Below are 8,923 nucleotides of genomic sequence, written 5' to 3' on the forward strand. Positions count from 1 at the left end.
GGAAGTCGTTTTTATCATACAGTATGAATCCTGAAATACTGCTAGTATATGAAAATCAAACCAAAAATTAGACTTTGACACATTTTCCAATATAACTGGCTTAAATCTATAAGAACACAGAAGGATAATTTGCACTTAGTTGCTGGTAAATTATGAATTTTACTTTACAAAGACATATACCCTTTAAGATAATTAAGATGGATGTATTTTAGGTTTGGATCACACAGGTCTGAGATATTGAATACAGGGTCAAGCTTTAGCACTAAAACAGCAGCTTAGTGTATTTTGATGAGTCTAACGTTAAATACACAATGAATACACATAATAATGCCTAGGAAAGAATACCTTAAGGATATAAATATGTTACATGTCACAGCACACACTACACTTAACTATGTAACCATACACAGTGTGTATTCAGTATTACTCAAACCTAAACACTACAGAGTACCTTTATTTTTCAAAGGTTCCAAACAGAGAGGAACTTCTGTGCATATGCATTTTTCTGCAGTTTCTTTTTAATTTGAAATGGTGCCTCTCTGAAGCTGTAATCAGATCATGTCTCAGATTGAAGTGTGTGTAATTCTATCTAATCTGATTTGGAAATGCCTCTCACTCTCTGTAAAAATCTGTTAGCAGCTGGTCTGGAGGTGAACTGTCCATGAGGCTGATGCCCATTCTATAAACATCACTTGTAAACACTTATTATTCAAATCTTTTTATTGACATTTACAAAAACTTATCAAAAACATACCAAAGAATATTCAGAATATACGCAGTAAACACACCAAATAACATAAAATATACAAAAACTCATAAATAAAAAAATGAAGATAATATTAAACTAGAATTACTGCCTCGTGGTTGTGCGCCTCCACCACTCTAGTTGCAGATTACATCCCTGTTTATCCAGAATCATATAAAATATTAACCTTTTGTGTGAAATTTTGTCATAATTGATGTGTGTTTTCTGAGGTCACTGTGACCTTGACCTTTGACCACCAAGGTATAACCAGTCCAACATTTGTGCTGAATTTGAAGAAGTTCTGTCAAGGCACTTGACCATAAAGGTAGACAACACCTCATGAGTGAGACGTGAAGGGCTGGTTTGCATGAGCATGGTGTTTAGTATCCGTCTGGAGATGCCAATCATTCGTTCCCAAACTCCTCCCATATGAGAGGAGTGGGGAGGGTTGAAAACCCAAGTGCAGCCTTCTTCACCCAAGTACTTCCTGATATTGGGCTCTTTAGGATCAGTGAGGAGTATCTGTAACTCTTTGCAGGCGCCCGTAAAGTTAGTTACGCAGTCGGAACGGATTTGCTTAACAGGTCCTCGCAGAGCAAAGAATCTACGCAAAGCATTAATGAAACTTGATGTGTCCATTGCCTCGATCAACTCTATGTGCACAGCACGTGTGCTCATGCAGGTGAAAAGTACAGCCCACCTTTTGCTATTAGCCTGACCCCCACGGGTTCGTCTTGTGGTGACCGCCCAAGGGCCAAACACATCAAGTCCCACGTAGGTAAAGGGGAGCTCAGTGCTCAGATGATCGGGAGGTAGATCTGCCATCTTCTGTTCAACAGTTCTCCCACGAAGTTTATTACACGTGACACACTTGTGGAGGATACTGTTGATGCATCTCCTGGCTCCAACAATCCAGAATCCGGCTGTGCGGACAGACCCTTCTGTGAAGATGCGACCTTGGTGCTTGACCCTTTCATGGTAGTGTCTCACGAGTAGCGTTGCAACATGGTTTCGGCTGGGGATGATAAGAGGGAACTTTTCTCTTGTGTCTAGTGTGGATTGGTTGAGCCTACCTCCTATTCTTAGAAGGCCATCCTTATCCACACAGGGGTCCAGTTTTCTTAGAGGACTGTCCTTCAAGATGTCTTTTCCAGTGGCTAAGCAAGATAACTCTTTGCTGTATGTCTCTCTTTGCACACATCTGATGATGAGTGTTTCTGCCTTTAACAGGTCCTCCGCTGTGTGAAGCCTTTTGCACTGGTGCCAACCACTACAGTCTTTGTACTTGGCCTTAATTGCACTTCTTTGAGACTGAACGATGTGCGTTAGGGATGCTATGGCTCGTACCAGGGACTTCCAGGATGAAAACCTCTCAAAACGATGACATCCCAGATTAGATGAGGGAATAGAGAGTGAGGTGGCATGAGATCGCACCTCAGTGTCGAGGTCTGGATCAATGAGTTCATATGATTCTCTTCTGAAGTGGACAGTCCTTCAGGTAGAGACAGGAAAGGGGGTCCTGTGAGCCATGTCGTGCTGGCAAGCTCTGCCGCAGGTATGGACCGAGTCGCATGATCCGCTGGATTCTGAGTGGTACAGACGTAGTGCTACTGCTCAGGTTTGGTAAACTTCCTGATACGCTGTACTCTGTTTGAAAAATACACATAAAACCGTCTGGTCTGGTTGTATATGTAACCCAAGACAACCTTGCTGTCTGTGTAGAACTGCAAGGTGTCCACATTGATGTCCAACTCGCTCTCTATCAACTCCGCCATTTCCACTGCCAATACAGCCGCACCAAGTTCCAGCCTCGGGATGGTGTGGGCTGCTGGAGGTGCTAGTTTTGCTTTTCCTAAGACGAATCCTACGTGGCACACTTCATCACTGTAGATCGCTTTCAGGTAAGCCACAGCGCCAATGGCCTTCACCGAAGCATCTGAGAAGATGTGGAGCTCTTTCCTGCGAGCTGTACTAAGAATGGTAGGAGTGTAAGCTCTTGGAATCTTGAACTCACTCAGACTTTGTAAGGAATCTTTCCACGTCCTCCATTCGGCTTCCTTTTCCTCTGGAAGTGGACTGTCCCAGTCAAGAACCTAATTTCTGGTGAGTTCTCTCAGTAGGAACTTCCCCTGAACGATGATTGGCGTGACAAGTCCAAGGGGGTCAAACAGACTGTTCACCGTGGCTAGAACACCTCTACGGGTGAAGGGTTTGGGGCTCTGGGGCTGTCACTCTGAAAGTAAAGAGGTCAGGCCTCCAAGACATCAGTATCGTTCGACGCTATCTTATGGAGCCGCAAGTTAGAGGTGGCAAGCATCTCCTGTGCTCCTTTGAGTAGGTTGATAACTTCTGCGGCTGATGGAAGTGACTTCAGACCATCATCAACGTAGAAGTCTCATTCTACAAAGTGTTTGACATCCATGCCGTATTCACTTGCTCCATGTTGTGCTGCCCGACAAAGACCCGAGATGGCCACCGCCGGGGACGGGCTGTTGCCGAATACATGGACTTTCATCCTGTACTCAACAATCTCGTTGCTGGGTTCGTTGTCCTTGAACCAAAGGAACCGAAGAAAGTCGCGGTGGTCTTCTCTGACGATGAAGCTGTGAAACATCTGTTAAATTTCTGCTATTACAGCTACTGGTTCTCTTTGGAAATGCAGCAAGACCCCGAGCAAGTTATTGTTCAGAGAGATGCCTTGGTGCTGGGCACTAGAGTCAAAGACAATTCTGATTTGATTTGGCTTACGAGGGTGATACACGCCAAAGATGGGTAGATACCATCGTTCTTCCCCCTCTGGCAGCGGTGGAGCTAACTCGGCCTGGTCGTGGTTGAAGATTTTTTGCATGAAGTTCACAAAGTGAGTTTTCATCTCAGTCTTTCTTTCTAGGGTGCGCCTGAGAGAGGCAAGGCGGTTGAGAGCCTGTGCTCGATTGTTTGGGAGCCGTTGCCGTGGGGATCGAAATTGAAGGGGCGCCACCCAGCTATTGGTATGGTCTATAAACATTTCTTTGTCCATAAGATTTATGAAAAGCCTGTCTTCAATGGAGAGACCCACTTTATCATCATCCTTGGTCTTCTCAAAGATGGTGCTGCCAAGGCTGTGACCATCGAGTCCTGGGGTACAGTGTGGAAGTCTGTGAAGAGGGGTGCCAACCTGTGGTTTGGTGCTGAACTTCTCCTTGACTGTAAGGTGCTTGGGGCATGGAGTTAGGATAGATGGGCGTCCGTTTTCAAGTACGTTGGTCCGGAAGGAATTCACGGCCTCTGGTTTGTGGGCTGAGCCCAAGCAGACATTGCCAACAACAACCCAGCCAAGGTCAAGTCTTTGAGCGTATGGGGCGTTGAGAGGACCATTGCGTTGCTCTCTGACTTTGTGAACCTGAAGAATGTTGCGACCCAGAAGTAGGAGTATCTGAGCCTCGTAGTCTAGGTGTGGTATCCTGTAGGCAATGGGCTTCAGGTGTGCATGGTGTTCTGCAGCTGCTGGAGTTGGGATCTCCGACCGGTCATCTGGCATGTGATTGCACTCGATAAGTGTGGGAAGCATCACACGTGTCCTTCCATCCAGTGACTCCACCATGAACCCTGTTGCTCTTCTCCCAGATGTTTCAGTGATCCCTGCACACGTACGGAGAGTGTATGGCGAGTCTGACCCTCTAATTTGGAAGAGGTCGAAGAAATCAGACCTGGCTAAAGACCTGTTGCTTTGGTCATCTGGAATAGCATAGACCTTGATGGCTTTGTCTGGATGTGCCTTGGGATAGACTTTAACCAGGCAGATCTTAGAACAAGATCTAGGCTCCTTATCTCCATCACACACTTCTGTGCACCTGGAGGTGACTGCTGAATGAAGTGTCTCTCCTTCACCCTCCCCGCCATGCTCTGGTGAGGGGTCTCTAATAGTCCATGGAGCGGGTCCAGGGTGAAGCGCTGCAATGTGGTGGTCGCTCTCACATTCTTTGCACTTCCTGCCTCACAGTTCTTCGTCAGGTGAGCAGTAGAAGAGCAACAACTAAAGCAGATACCGTTCTCTTTAAGAAAGGCCTTGCGCTCTTCAAGTGACTTGCTCCAAAAACCTCTACACTTTTTTAGAGGGTGGGGTTTCTTGTGGATAGGGCATTGCCTGTCGATGTCACTCAACTTGCTGCTTGAACTATCTGACTGGGAAACTGAGCGCTGCAGAGCGACTTCAGTCTTGTGAGCAGATACATGACTTTTGACATATCCTGACTTCCTTTCCACCTGTTCAGGCCTTGGTTGACTTGTAGAAAATCTGTGGGAGCTGTTTGATGAATTTGCAGGGACTGTTGAGAGGGTGAAGCTAGGGTCATTTCTTCTGCGTGCTTCGTTACATATGAAGTCTGTGAAGAATGCAAATGGAGGAAAGGAGACATGGTGCTGCTCCTTGTATTGAGAGCCTTGGGCTAACCACCTCTTTTGCAGACCGAATGGCAACTTTTCAACGATAGGGTTGTCTCCCCTGGCAGTGTCAAGGTAAGAGAGCCCAGGTAAGTAGCCCTCAGATTTGGCAGACTCTAACTCCCTTAGCAGGTCTCCCAGCTCCCTGAGCTTTAAGGCGTCCTTGGGGCCGATTTTAGGGAACTTCTCTATCCTCTCAAAGAGAGCTCTCTCAATTACTTCGGGGGAGCCGTAGCACTCCTCAAGGCGGTCCCAGGCCATTCTTAAGTCTATAATGGGGCTGGCGATGTGTACTGAACGGGTCCTTATGACGTGCTCTGAAGACTGATTTCCTAACCATTTTGATAAGAGGTCAAGCTCTTCGTTTGCACTTAAGTTTAGTCCTTCAATGGCATTGCGGAATGAGGACTTCCATGCCCAATAGTTTTCTGGCCGATCATTGAACTTGACAAGGAGTTCACAAGCTCTCGACGCACCAAGTACCTTGCTATATCACTCATACCAGTCCTGTCATCAGTATGTGGCCGTAATGGGGCCCTGTTGAAAGAGGACACATCTGGCTGAACAAAGGGGGGGTTAGCAAGGGGCTGGTGACGAACTGCTGGCGTTGGCCTTTCAGGTTGCTGTGCCTCGTGGTTGTCGCTATCCCTTGTGGCGTGTTGACGAACCACTGACATTGCCCTCTCAGGCTGCTGCGCCGCAGGAATGTTACTCTTGGGTGTGTCATGAGAAGCACCGTTTTGTAGACCAGGGGTGTGCTGTTTCATATCTGCTTGGACATCAGGTTTGATGAGCGGTAACAAGGATGGTGTATATGGCTTGAGTTCTGGAGGCTCTGCATCACTCAGATGTAGCTTAGAGTGCTGATCGACATAGTCACCGGTGCGTTCCATGGCGACATGAACAGTATCATGGTGGCTCCTACTGCCCTTTCTACCTTCGCTTTCTGTTGCTGCTGCCTCGAGGACTTCGGCTTCCGCCAAAGCTACAGCTACCTCTTTCTCCTGCTCCAAAGCTGATAACTCGCTGATATGCGCCTCTTTGACCTTCAACTCAGCAGCCAGACGAGCCTCTTCTATTTTCATTTCTGCAGCTAGACGGGCTTCTTGTATTTTCAATTCAGCTTCTCACTGGATGAAAGAGGCACGTGCACGTGCAGCTTCAGCGCGTGCTCTTGCTGCCGCCCTGCTAGCTGAAAACGATTTAGATGAGGTGGATGAGGCAGAGAACAGTGATTTTGCTTCATGTGCAGCGTCTTTTTCTTTTTTTTTTAAAGATTTGTTTTATTAATAGATGCTCTTACAGTATGTTTATGGTGCCAAAATATGTTACATTGAGATTTTTTGTATTTTTCACAAGGAACATACATAAGTGTGTAACCTAACTGGCACACCATACAAGGATAATTTGTGAACATCAGAAGCGAAAATCTAGAAAGGAAAAAAAAAAAAAAATATGTAAAAGAAAATAAAATAAATAATAATAAATAAAAATAAGTAAATAAAATAAAAACAAAACAGAAATATTACTACTTTTGCCGTCCCACCCCCCACCCTCCTCCCTTGTATGGCTCTTAATTTCCTTTCATTTGTATACCTACACATTACGGTTTGTACATACACCCATCTGTATACATTCCTAAAAATTCAGTAATCAACACATTATTCACAACAATACATTAGGAACCCACAGAGGGCTAATCTGAAGCCGGTCCAGGAAGGCTCCCACCACCATGGTCAGTCAGGTCCAGAGAGGGTAGAATGTCTATGAAGGGGCCCCAGATTTTTTCGAAGGCTGCATGTTTCCCTCTCACATTATACATTATCTTTTCGGGTGTGCAGTAGGACACAAGCTCATTTATCCAGTGTCTTAATGCTGGTGAATTTTCTGATTTCCAATTAATCATAATACATTTTTTCACTGCAGTACCTGCAAGTAGAATAAAGTATTTTTTATAGTGGTTCGCATTGACAGAACTTGTGTCCCCCAGAATCCATAGTTTTGGGTCCTGTTCAATTTGAGTTCTTATTACCCTCGAGGTTAATTCAATGGCACGTTTCCAAAATTCTTCAATCACTGGACAACTCCATAACATGTGTAGAAGATCACCATCGGTCACTTTGCATCTCTGACATCTGGAGGAGATGTTACTATCAATTTTATGTAACCTGTATGGGGTGTAATATGTCCTGTGAAATATATTGAATTGAATTTGCCTGTGTTTTGTGGAGATTAACACAGTCTGCGCCTGCTCCAATAGATGATGCCAATCCTCCTCTTCATAAACACAGCCCAAATCTGTTTCCCATTTTCCTTTTATGGATGTTTTATCATAAACAGGTAATTTTCCATTGATGATACCATATATAGAAGATGTTATTCCTTTTGTTGATCTTAGTTTGTTACATAAATGGGTTTCAAGAGGAGTTTCTTTTGGGATATCTGGGAATATTCCTTTAGATTTCTCCTTAACCCAGTCTCTAATTTGTAGGAATTTGAAGAAACTGTATTTAGGAAGATTGAATTTTTCATTTAGTTGTTGGAAATTAGCAAATGTATCTGTTCTGACTCCTGTCAGTGTCTAAATAATGTTAGTGGCCCCCTAGTGGCATGTCAAGGTTTTACACCTATAAAAGGTCTGACTTGTGAAGTGACCTGCAGAACACATGCAGACTGTGCTACACCGCAGTGGTTGTTGTCGGAGCCTTGGAGTAGATCCATCAGTAAGTATGGCTGAATCTAGCACATTTAAGTTAAGTTTAAGGTTGTTAAAGCGCATTGAAGTAGAAAACCTTTTTTATATCTTTGGTTTGTAAAAAATTCTTACGATGCTAATGTTAACAATATCGTAGCTAATAGCATAGCATATTCAACTCATTAGCAAGCCTCATTTACGTCGTATTATATGTTTGTGTAAACCACTGACATTTACTGTGTTTATGCTGTTACGTAACCGTGAAAGGATACTTATAAAAGATGTGTTTGCTTTGTTAATATTGTGTTACTTACTTGATCTGTAACCTAAAAAGGGAAAGAAAGTGTGACCAGTGTTGTTGCATGTATTTATTTCAATTGTACATTCTGTGTATTTCATTCTGTTGCAGTTTTACAACAAATACGAAAGGTCTCCGAAGATTTCAGTAAACAGCTTTCAACCTGGAATCAAGCCTACGGGGTCTTTTGTTGTTAGCTATCTGTCTACGATACAGCTCACGTATTATCCAGGACAGAATAGTAAAATGATGACCACTCAGTGGGAAAAGGCAATTGAACAACTGTGAACAGCACGCAGAAAGATTGCAAGATGAGTGAGCAGGATGAACGTCGGTCTCAGCTGAAGACGAGGTCTCGAGTCTCGGCGTCACACAAGTCCTCCAGAGCTTCATCCCGGACATCTGTCAGCGCTGCTGCGACTAGGGCCAGAGCTAAGGCGGAAGCAGCAAAAATTAAAGTATCCTTTGCAGAAAAGGAGGCAGCCATGATGAAAGAAAAGGCTTCAATAGAGGCAAGTCTTCACGTGTTAAAACAAGAGAAAGAGGCTACTGCGGCATCAAGAGAGGCTGCAATATTTGAAAAAGCAGCAGCAGCAGTCGAATTTGACGAAAAAGACATTCTTGGTGAGTTACAAGATTTAGCTCTTGAAGATCCGATAAAACGCACGAAAGACTATATAGAAACTCAGCAATTTGATACACATGCTCCACCAGAACTTCAAGATGCTATGCTGCTGCCACCAATCCTGTGTCGTGAAACAGT

This window comes from Seriola lalandi, unplaced genomic scaffold (genome assembly GCF_002814215.2).
Source record: "Seriola lalandi dorsalis isolate HSWRI2012SDOR001 ecotype SW California unplaced genomic scaffold, Sedor1 jcf7180002054972, whole genome shotgun sequence".
In the NCBI taxonomy this organism is placed as follows: domain Eukaryota; kingdom Metazoa; phylum Chordata; class Actinopteri; order Carangiformes; family Carangidae; genus Seriola; species Seriola lalandi.